The sequence below is a fragment of the Magnolia sinica genome, chromosome 7 (assembly GCF_029962835.1).
Source record: "Magnolia sinica isolate HGM2019 chromosome 7, MsV1, whole genome shotgun sequence".
Classification (NCBI taxonomy): Eukaryota; Viridiplantae; Streptophyta; class Magnoliopsida; order Magnoliales; family Magnoliaceae; genus Magnolia; species Magnolia sinica.
The window spans coordinates 89,996,701-90,005,907 of record NC_080579.1 but is presented as its reverse complement, the minus strand read 5'-3'; positions in this window follow the sequence as shown (position 1 = coordinate 90,005,907).

The following is a 9,207-nucleotide window of genomic DNA, read 5'->3' as shown; positions in this document are numbered from 1 at the left end:
ACCGTCCAACCATCTGACAAAATCTAATCTATTAAGTGCATGTTACATCCAAACCTTACAATAGGTTTGTCACACCGTAAGGATCAGCTCATATAAAAATATCCTTTTTCTAATTATTTTTTGGGCCACATTATATAAATAATTTTTTAGCCATTAGTAAATATTAAAAAATAAGTACGGTGCATTTGGTTAAAATATATTATTTTTTTAAAAAAATAGTCATTATGATAAGGTTAATGCATTGGACAGGTTAGATGTCATACACATGAAAGGTAAGGTTGGAAGTTATTGAGTGGATGGACCATGAAATGTAGTCCAGCTGGCTGGACTTTGACATCCAATCAGCTGATTAGATCATACAGGTACAGATGAAGGGAAAAAACAAAGATCAGCTTGATCCAAAACTTTTATGGCCCCTAAAAAGTTTTTAATGGTCGGCGCTCATTCAACACTTTTTCCTGTAACGTGGTCTACTTGAGATTGTTATATATCTCATTTTTTGTCTCATACCATAAAATGATCTGAAAAAGCAGATGGACGGCATGGATGAAACACATACATCATGGTAGGGCCCACAGAGCACCGACCACCAGCCATTGGATGGTGTCCGGCGGAGTGTCCAATCCGTTTCCCTCATTGTGGCAATCTACCCTCCAAAATACACGATCTCATGCCAACATAACTTTGACTCATATTGATGTTCTTGACAAATCCAACCCGTTCATCTGTTTCTCCGTATCATTTTATGACATGTGCCCAAAAAGAGACGGATTCAAAACTCAACTTGTGCTCCAAGATGGACTCAATCCGTTTCAATGATTGGAGTTTAATTCCACTCTGTCCTATTGCTTGGCCCACTTGATATTGGTATTGGCCTCGTTTTTGGGTACATTCTATAAGATGAGCTGAAAAAAAAAAAAGGACAGACAGGATGGATTTGTCATAAACATTTTATGCCCCGCAAATGTTTCAACCGTGGGTGTTCAATCTCCATTTTTTCATGTTTGTTGTCCCACTTGAGCTTTGAATCACCTTCATTTTTGCACCAATGCTCTAAAATGAGATGAAAAATCCAATGGACGACATGAACTTATCACAAACATAATTGTGGGTCTCACTTATGGTCAATCAAATCTAACTCTTGACTCGAATTTCCTCTGAACCTCTGAACGGCACATTGATTTGTGTGAATTGTGGTGCTAACCTAACCTCGACCATACGTGGGGCCCACTTTGATATTGTTTAGAAATCAACCTCTTCCATCAGCTTTTCTAAAAATAAAATAAAAATAAAAATAAAAAAGAGAACTACATCCATAGTTCAAAGTTGGCCCATTAATTGCCCCGGTATGTTTCAACACTGCGTTCAATCCCATGTTTCCTATCGTGTGGGCCACTTAGGCTTTGGTGTGAGCATGTTATGTGGGGACCATAATGGTAGAATAAAATTTCCTTGCTAAAATGATAATTTTAAGTTTTTTATCGTGACTTCCACGCATGATACATCCAAGTGATGCTTTTTCACGGGGTGCTTAGCCGATTTCCTGCTAAAGCCCTGCGCAGGTAGTCCACTCCATCCATCCACTCTGTCCATCCTTTTTGTGAGATCATTTTAGGACCAATGTGGTGCTTGTGAGAAATCCACTTTGTCCATCCTTTCTGTGAGCTCATTTTACACTTGATGCCAAAAATGAGCAGGATCTAAGACTCAAGTGGGCCGCACTAAAGAAAACTGTGTAGGGAAATTCCTGCCGTTGAAACGTTCCTTGCGTCGACAGTGATGTTTATATGCCATCTACACCGTTTATAAAGTCATTCATATTGGGATTGGGATGAAATGAAAACACGAATATTATCCTGATTCAAGGCTTCTGTGGCTACACAAATATTTCAACTGTTGACATTCAATACTCACGTTGTTGGCCCACCTAAGTATTGGATCCAGATCAATTTTGGCCTTATGTTCTAAAATAAGCTCACAAAATGGATGAATGGAATGGATTTCTCAAAAAAATCTGCCCCACCTAAGTTCCAAGTGCAGGAACTTCCTAGAAAGGCTTTCGCAGGCAATCAATATATGCCACGTGTACAAGTTTTGAATATAAGTATACCAATCGTTGTATTCACCTAATTATTAAATACTCCCCCTTCTCTAGTCGATTTCTCTGCCCTATGTATTGCAATCAGTTCCTCTCTCCACATACATTGCTTGTGGGCAAGAAGTAACATGGGTTCTTCAAATCACAACTTTGCATTAAAGCCATGGAAAGAGTTTTTATCATAGTGTTAAAACTCAAGAGCTTGACTCAACTTAATGTCTAGTCAAATTAGGCTGACTCAAACACTGGTGTGAGTAGAAATTTATATTTGAAATGCATTAGAATCCAAATCACAGGTATATCAGAATCAAGGTGATTCTGAATCATCATTTGTATTTGGTTGAAATGCATTGGAATCCATATTTTCTGTTCAGGAGCTTGTATTTGGAAGGCATTGGAATTCTTTGATATGTTTACAAGATTTAGATTTAATTAACTAAATTAGATTTTATATCCCAAATTTGTGTGTGTGTGTGTGTGTGTGAGATATTTGATAGAATGATTGTAATAAGCTTATTAAAATATATATTTTAGCAAAAAAAAAAAAAAAAAGAAGAGAAATTTCTAAAATTTAGGTGGGCCACAAATGCAAGGATCATAAACATGTAACTCACTGGTGTTTTTTAACCGTCGATTTAGATGTCAAATAGTTGGATGATTCAAATCATTATATTAACGTCAGTTTAATGTCGCAGCCGATAAATGAATTATTTTGGAGCATCATCCGTGTGCCACGTGTCTAATGATTTATTGCCTAGAGACACATTTTTACATGCGTGAGTCTAATGCCATTAAAAAAGAGACAAAAATGCTTTTTGTTTTTGGATTACACTGGAATCTTAACATTTTGTTGGTATTTCAAAACACATGCAAAAGGTATATATGTGTTAGGAATTGATGTTTGGATACATTGAAAATAAAAAATAAATCGAAAAATTATTTCACTAGGCTGAATCATGTATAAAATATGCTGTCCTTAAAGTGTGATTCGCCCCCTTATCAACTGCTGATAGGTTACTGTAATGCCCTGGAAATCGGAGTAGCTCATACGCTCAACTCCCGAGTTCCCAAAAGTCACTTATAACCATTTTTTATTAATGTCCATTTAATCTGGTTTAATTGCGCAGCCTGAAATTTCCTGGAACATGAACATAATCACACAAGTCTACTGAGATGAAGAGATCAAACATATATCTATATACATGTCCAAAAGAATAAAAGGGGCGCACATGGCGCCACCCAACGAAATCACAAAAAGAATAGAGAGTCCAAAAGAATAGAACTGAGCCCCCTGCTTAGCGATCCAATCCCACCTCTCAAGCTGGCAGTGAACCATCCATCAACTAGAAGTAGGACAGCTCGTTCTCCTCCTCGAAGTTCGCCTCACCAGGCTCCTCCAGCCCTGAGTCACCTGCATTTATGAACGGGTCTGATTGGTGTTTTAAAACACCGTCCCAGAGTGGGAGTGAGTGATTAACTTAGTAGGTACTATTAGTCTCAAGTTATAACAGGCATCAATTATAATAGGAACTTAATGAAAAGCAGTGAATCATAAACACCTAGCTAATCTTATTAATGCGCATGCATGATAAATGATATAATGCGTGCCTTCTCCACAACGCTCCCTCGGGCGACTTCATCTAACGATCGTGTATGACAACACTCCCTCAGAGCGACCTTGACTGCCGAGTCGCCACCCTAACTAATGCGATGCGATGCGATCATGTTAGCCGAGTTATTAGTTAAGTTCATTCATCCAGCATGTTGGAAAATCTGGTACACCCCACGTATCAATGCCCTAAACTGGTTGCGAGGCCAAGACCCCTCCACGCGTGAGACCAAAACCCCACGGTCCGTGATCCCGTCGGGTTCTTCATCCCCGACTTCAAGCATATGAGGAGTGCCGAGAGAAAGGGATCGCTCGCGGTCACTACGGGGAGGCGCGGTACCCCAGCATAGGCCGACAGCTCGGACACAATCTCATTCCACTATGCCCGGCTCACGAGGCTGTGGACCAGTTTCAAGTGGGTTATTGATGGGCTACAACGGTTATAGGGTGGATTAGGTTCCATACATAGGTGAGCAAACAAGGTTGGTCAGCCCGTAGACTAGATCGCACGAGTCTAGGCAAGAACGTGACGGAACGATATCGGGTGCAACCCATGTAGTCTAACTACTGTCGCCCGCGTGCACTCACCTGAACCCATGGGTTTAGCCTCGAGGCGATCCTTCCAACAGGACCACCTTCGCTCTCCTTCTGTTCCTGACCAACCCAAGGGTATAAATAGTGATTCATAGCATGCCGACTACCAATGTATCACCTAGCATAAACAACATCATGACCTCATACTTCTCACATACAATTCAAATTCTCATAGCAAGTAAGGCTAACAATATCATGGAACAAGTGCATGTGAGATGTGGGTGTGTGTGAGAAAGTTAAGCACTTCCTCCATCTTAGGAAATCATATATACATGAGTAATGAAATCATACATAATATGAAGCAACAATATATGAAAAAAATCAACACGGCATGAGCATGTAATCATCCATACACAAAATCATGTGAGAAACACGAACAACATCATGAGAGAGAGAGGCAAACATGTAAATCCATACAATTCCAACACACATACAATTCTTAGGGTTTCCCTAGACTTTCAAATATAACATCCAAGCAATCAAAATCATTAAGCTCGTACTAAGATTGGTGCTAGGCCACCTAAAAACAATAGTCCACACCTTCGGATTTGTAGAAGGCGTGGAATCGACCTAGGATGGTGGATTTCGGGGGTTGATCGGCCGGAATCCCTACAATGACATTTGTACGTTAGAACCCAAGCAAATCCCTTCTCAATCACATGGGTTTTAACAAAAATGGGTGATGGATCTTACCTAGATGAATAACGGAGTGAAAGGGGCGCTCGTGGATGAGGGGTTCTTCTTGGAGAAGATGTAGGGAGTTGTGGGGTTTGATTTCGTTTGGCCCCACCTTGATTTAGGGTCCTCCTAGCTCTCCTTCACACTCTAATTTTCTCTCCTTTACTCCTATGCTCTCTCTCTCTCTCTCTCTCTCTCTCTCTCTCTACTCCTTAGTGGTTGTAGTAAAGGAGGGAATTATGAGAGAGTTAGGGCTTTATTTCCTAGACTTGGGCCCTTTGGCCTTAAGTTTCTTTGAATGCTCACAATGGCCCTCTATGACCCTATATTGGCCTAAGGGCGTGTCACGCTCCAAACCCGAAAATCGAATTCACGGGAATCCCGATCACCGAATTTGGTGCCGATAGCCTCTGTAGTACCCCGTTCTCGGCTCCTAGCATTCAAATGTTAGATTCCGATCCTGGGATCCTACAAAGAGGATTTTATATTTTTTTATATATATATACACATTTAACTCGTAATAAGCATAACCACAAGATTACCCAATTCATAAAGGCAACATCATCAGCACATATCCACTAATATAATCATTTAAGTACAATGCTGAAGGGAAATACATAAATTTAAAATTAAGCTCCGGAAGGCCGCTTCATGCTCCAAGCTCAACACTGCTGTAACCTAAACATCACCTACACGCGTCTATCGTGCATAAGCTTATAAAAAGCTTAGAGGGTGGTGTAAGTGTGTGCACAAGGTAAGCGCCAAGTATACAATACAATGTCATCATCATACAATACTGAAAATACTGTTAATCCATAAATCGTACATTATCGGAATAAGCAGAAAGACTGACAAGATCATGAATCATAAAGATAACAGAGTAAGCAATATAGGACAACTATGCAAATAAGGAGTCAAATAGCAGATGCTGAGGATGTGATACAATATACATTCCTAATGAGTAACACAAGTAGCGTCAGTCGTACCATACGCTGCGGATGTAATGCAACGTGCAGTGCAAATGGAATGATCATGCTGGAGTGTGAAGTCGGGTTAGTAGTACGTAGTATCGCAGGCTATGGGGTCTATCACAATGGACTTCTATCCAAACTAGTCTCATACCTAATTTGGATAGTCAGACTCAATGTGGTAAACTCCTGATCTCAGGTTAGTCGCGCGCCCCAACCGAAATCCTGGCCATTGCGAAGGTACACGTAACAAATAGTTACGCACCACCAACCCGAGTGGATAGTGAATGAATGCATGCATGAATGAGTATGCAACTTCTGCTCACTAAATCCACATATCAGTACAGTTCATCTCTGGGATCATCACCGGGGTCTATTTTACTCTACACCAGCTTACCGCCCCTATCCGAGCGCACAACTGGGTAAGTGGAAGAGACCTCACTATCCGCCTGCCAATATCGGGCCCGGCTCGTCAATAGCAGACCTATTCCTCAAGCTGGTCAAATTCAACCTACACATTGCCCCCTCACTCAGGCGGATAAGGTCACACCCCTTCCCAACCGACCACGACACAGTGGGAGACGCGACCTACTGGTATACGGCCCTCATGCGCTCATATATCCACTCGGTCTCGACGTTGGGACGTCTCATGGCCACGGAGGTTTAGAGATTTTCACCCAGGGACATCTATGGTGCCCGTATGCTAGAACCAAACATTTTCGGTGTCCCATTTGGCCATCCATGATATGCCCGTGGAGGCTACGGCCCTGATGTTGCTAGGGCGTATAGTAATCATAATGTGAGATGCATGAGTCATATAATCCAGTCATGCATCAATCCTGCGCATACCGCGTGCTCAAGTGAGATAACCTCGGCCTATCAGGAAGTCTCATAACAACATGCTCGATGACATATGCAATGATCAATCACATCTCATAACCAACATGCAGATGATGCGTTCGGGCATGTATCATGATGTTATGCTGTCACATACTCATAATCGGTATCAATAACTGGCATCGACCACCAATCACAACAATGTGGGCATTTAACCAACATTGTCCCCTAAGGAATGGTGGACCCATGGCCTTACACTAGGGCCAAACATACAACACCATGGGTCCCTCTCAATAACGTAATACACACCACGATGGACCTTTCACATGTGCCTAACATACATCACAATGGACTCCATCGCCTGACCCTCCAATGCATCACAAAGAGCCTTAACTATGGATCGCATATCATCATATACGTCTCGATAATCGGCCTCGGCCTCGATTGATAATCAGCCTCGATCGATATTCGGCAATCGGCCAAGATAGGTCAGAATCGGTAATCGGCCTCGACCTCGATTGATAATTAGCCTCGATCGATATTCGGCAATCGGCCAAGATAGGTCAGAATCAGTAATCGGCCTCGATCGATAATAAGTCTCGATCGATATTCAGCAATCGGCTAAGACAAATCAGAATCGGTAATTGGCCTCGATCGATAATCAGCCTCGATCGATAATCAACAATTGGCCAAGACAAATCAAAATCGGTAATTGACCTCGATCGATAATCACCCTCGATCGATATTCGGCAATCGACCACGACAGTTGGGATTGGTCAATAATCGAAATTGGCAAATCGGTCACGACAATGGCACCGATAACCAACAGATAAACAAAGCGAGGTCTATAAATGATCAGCCGATCAACCATAGTATAAGGATCGGTACTCGGCCGTGGTTATATCAACTCCGAGAGCACGGAGCCATCCGTCTACGGTGAATGGGCCCCACTTATTTGGGTTAACCCACGAAGAGAATGGGCCTAACAAGGCCTAAGGGAAGGTCACAATGGACATCTAACCGTCATTGTCCAACAATGTGGACATCTAACCAACATTGCTCCCAACGAGTGATCCACATAAGGCCAAACATATAATGGGCTCATGGCCTCACACAATGATCTCATAAATCAAGTGGGTCGCATCACATGGGCCTAATGCACATCGCTATGGGCCGCCTCACATGGGCCGGAAATACATCTCAATGGTCCTCATCATATGAGCAGGAATATATCACAATGGCCTCACTAAATGGGTCGGAAACACATCACAATGGGCCACAACGTATGGGCCGAGTATACATCTCAATGGGCCATGACTCATGGGCCCCATTACATCATAATGGGCAGCAACCCGTTGGCCTCAAATACAATAAGTGGACCACATCAATGGGCCTCATACACATCAAGTGGGTTGCATCATATGTGCTGCACTAATGGGCCTCGCCCATATATCACAGTGGGCCACGTCTCATGGGCCTAACAAGACAAACAGATGGCCCGCACATGGGCCAAACACATCATAGTGGGCTACATACGTCACAATGGGCCGCACTAATATATCAAGGTGGGCCTCATTTTATGGGCCGCACCAAAAATCATTTCAATAGTTGTAGGTATAACATGTGTATTATTACACCCATGGCTTACGTATGATGATTAGCACTGTCCAAACATATCCATGTAAATCGGCGCCAACCAAACATTGTCCAGCACTATCCCAACATTATGGACGGTGTGGATACAAAATACATACATCTAGGCGGGCCGCACAAGTGGTCAGTATGGCTGAAGTACACACAGCATGGTGGGCCTGTACAGTGTAGGCAGGCCCAGCACATGCAGCAAGCGGGCCCTGCGCCATGAAGACGGGTAGACAGTGCAGATATAAAATACATACATCGGGGCGGAGTCTCACCATCCATCAGGCTAAATGGTGCGGATATACAATACATTTATCATGGAGAAATCACATATTGAAATGGGCCTTATATACATTATATTGGGCCTCGACCCATGGGCCCCAAATGCATCTAATGGGTCGCATCACAGGGTGTAACATCCTGGATTTTCGCTGTTTTGGATTTCCAAAAAAAAATTCTTGAAATTTTATTTTTATTATTAATTAACTTATAATTTCATGTAAAGACCATTAGCACACAATGTTAGTTCATACACGCGTGATACCAATGCAGAACCGCATAAGTCCGATTAATCATGTAACGTTCTGTCCAACCAGATCAGTGTACTGAGGCGTCCACGTACGATTTGCCGCAGGACCGTTCGTTTAAACTACTCATGGTTTGGTGTCACAACTAAATTAAGTTAGGATTAGCCCATTAGAGTAGACCAGTCGGGTTATGATTGGGCCAAGTGCGGGCCGTCAAGCCAAATGGCCATTTACACTTGGCAACAGCCCGTGCGG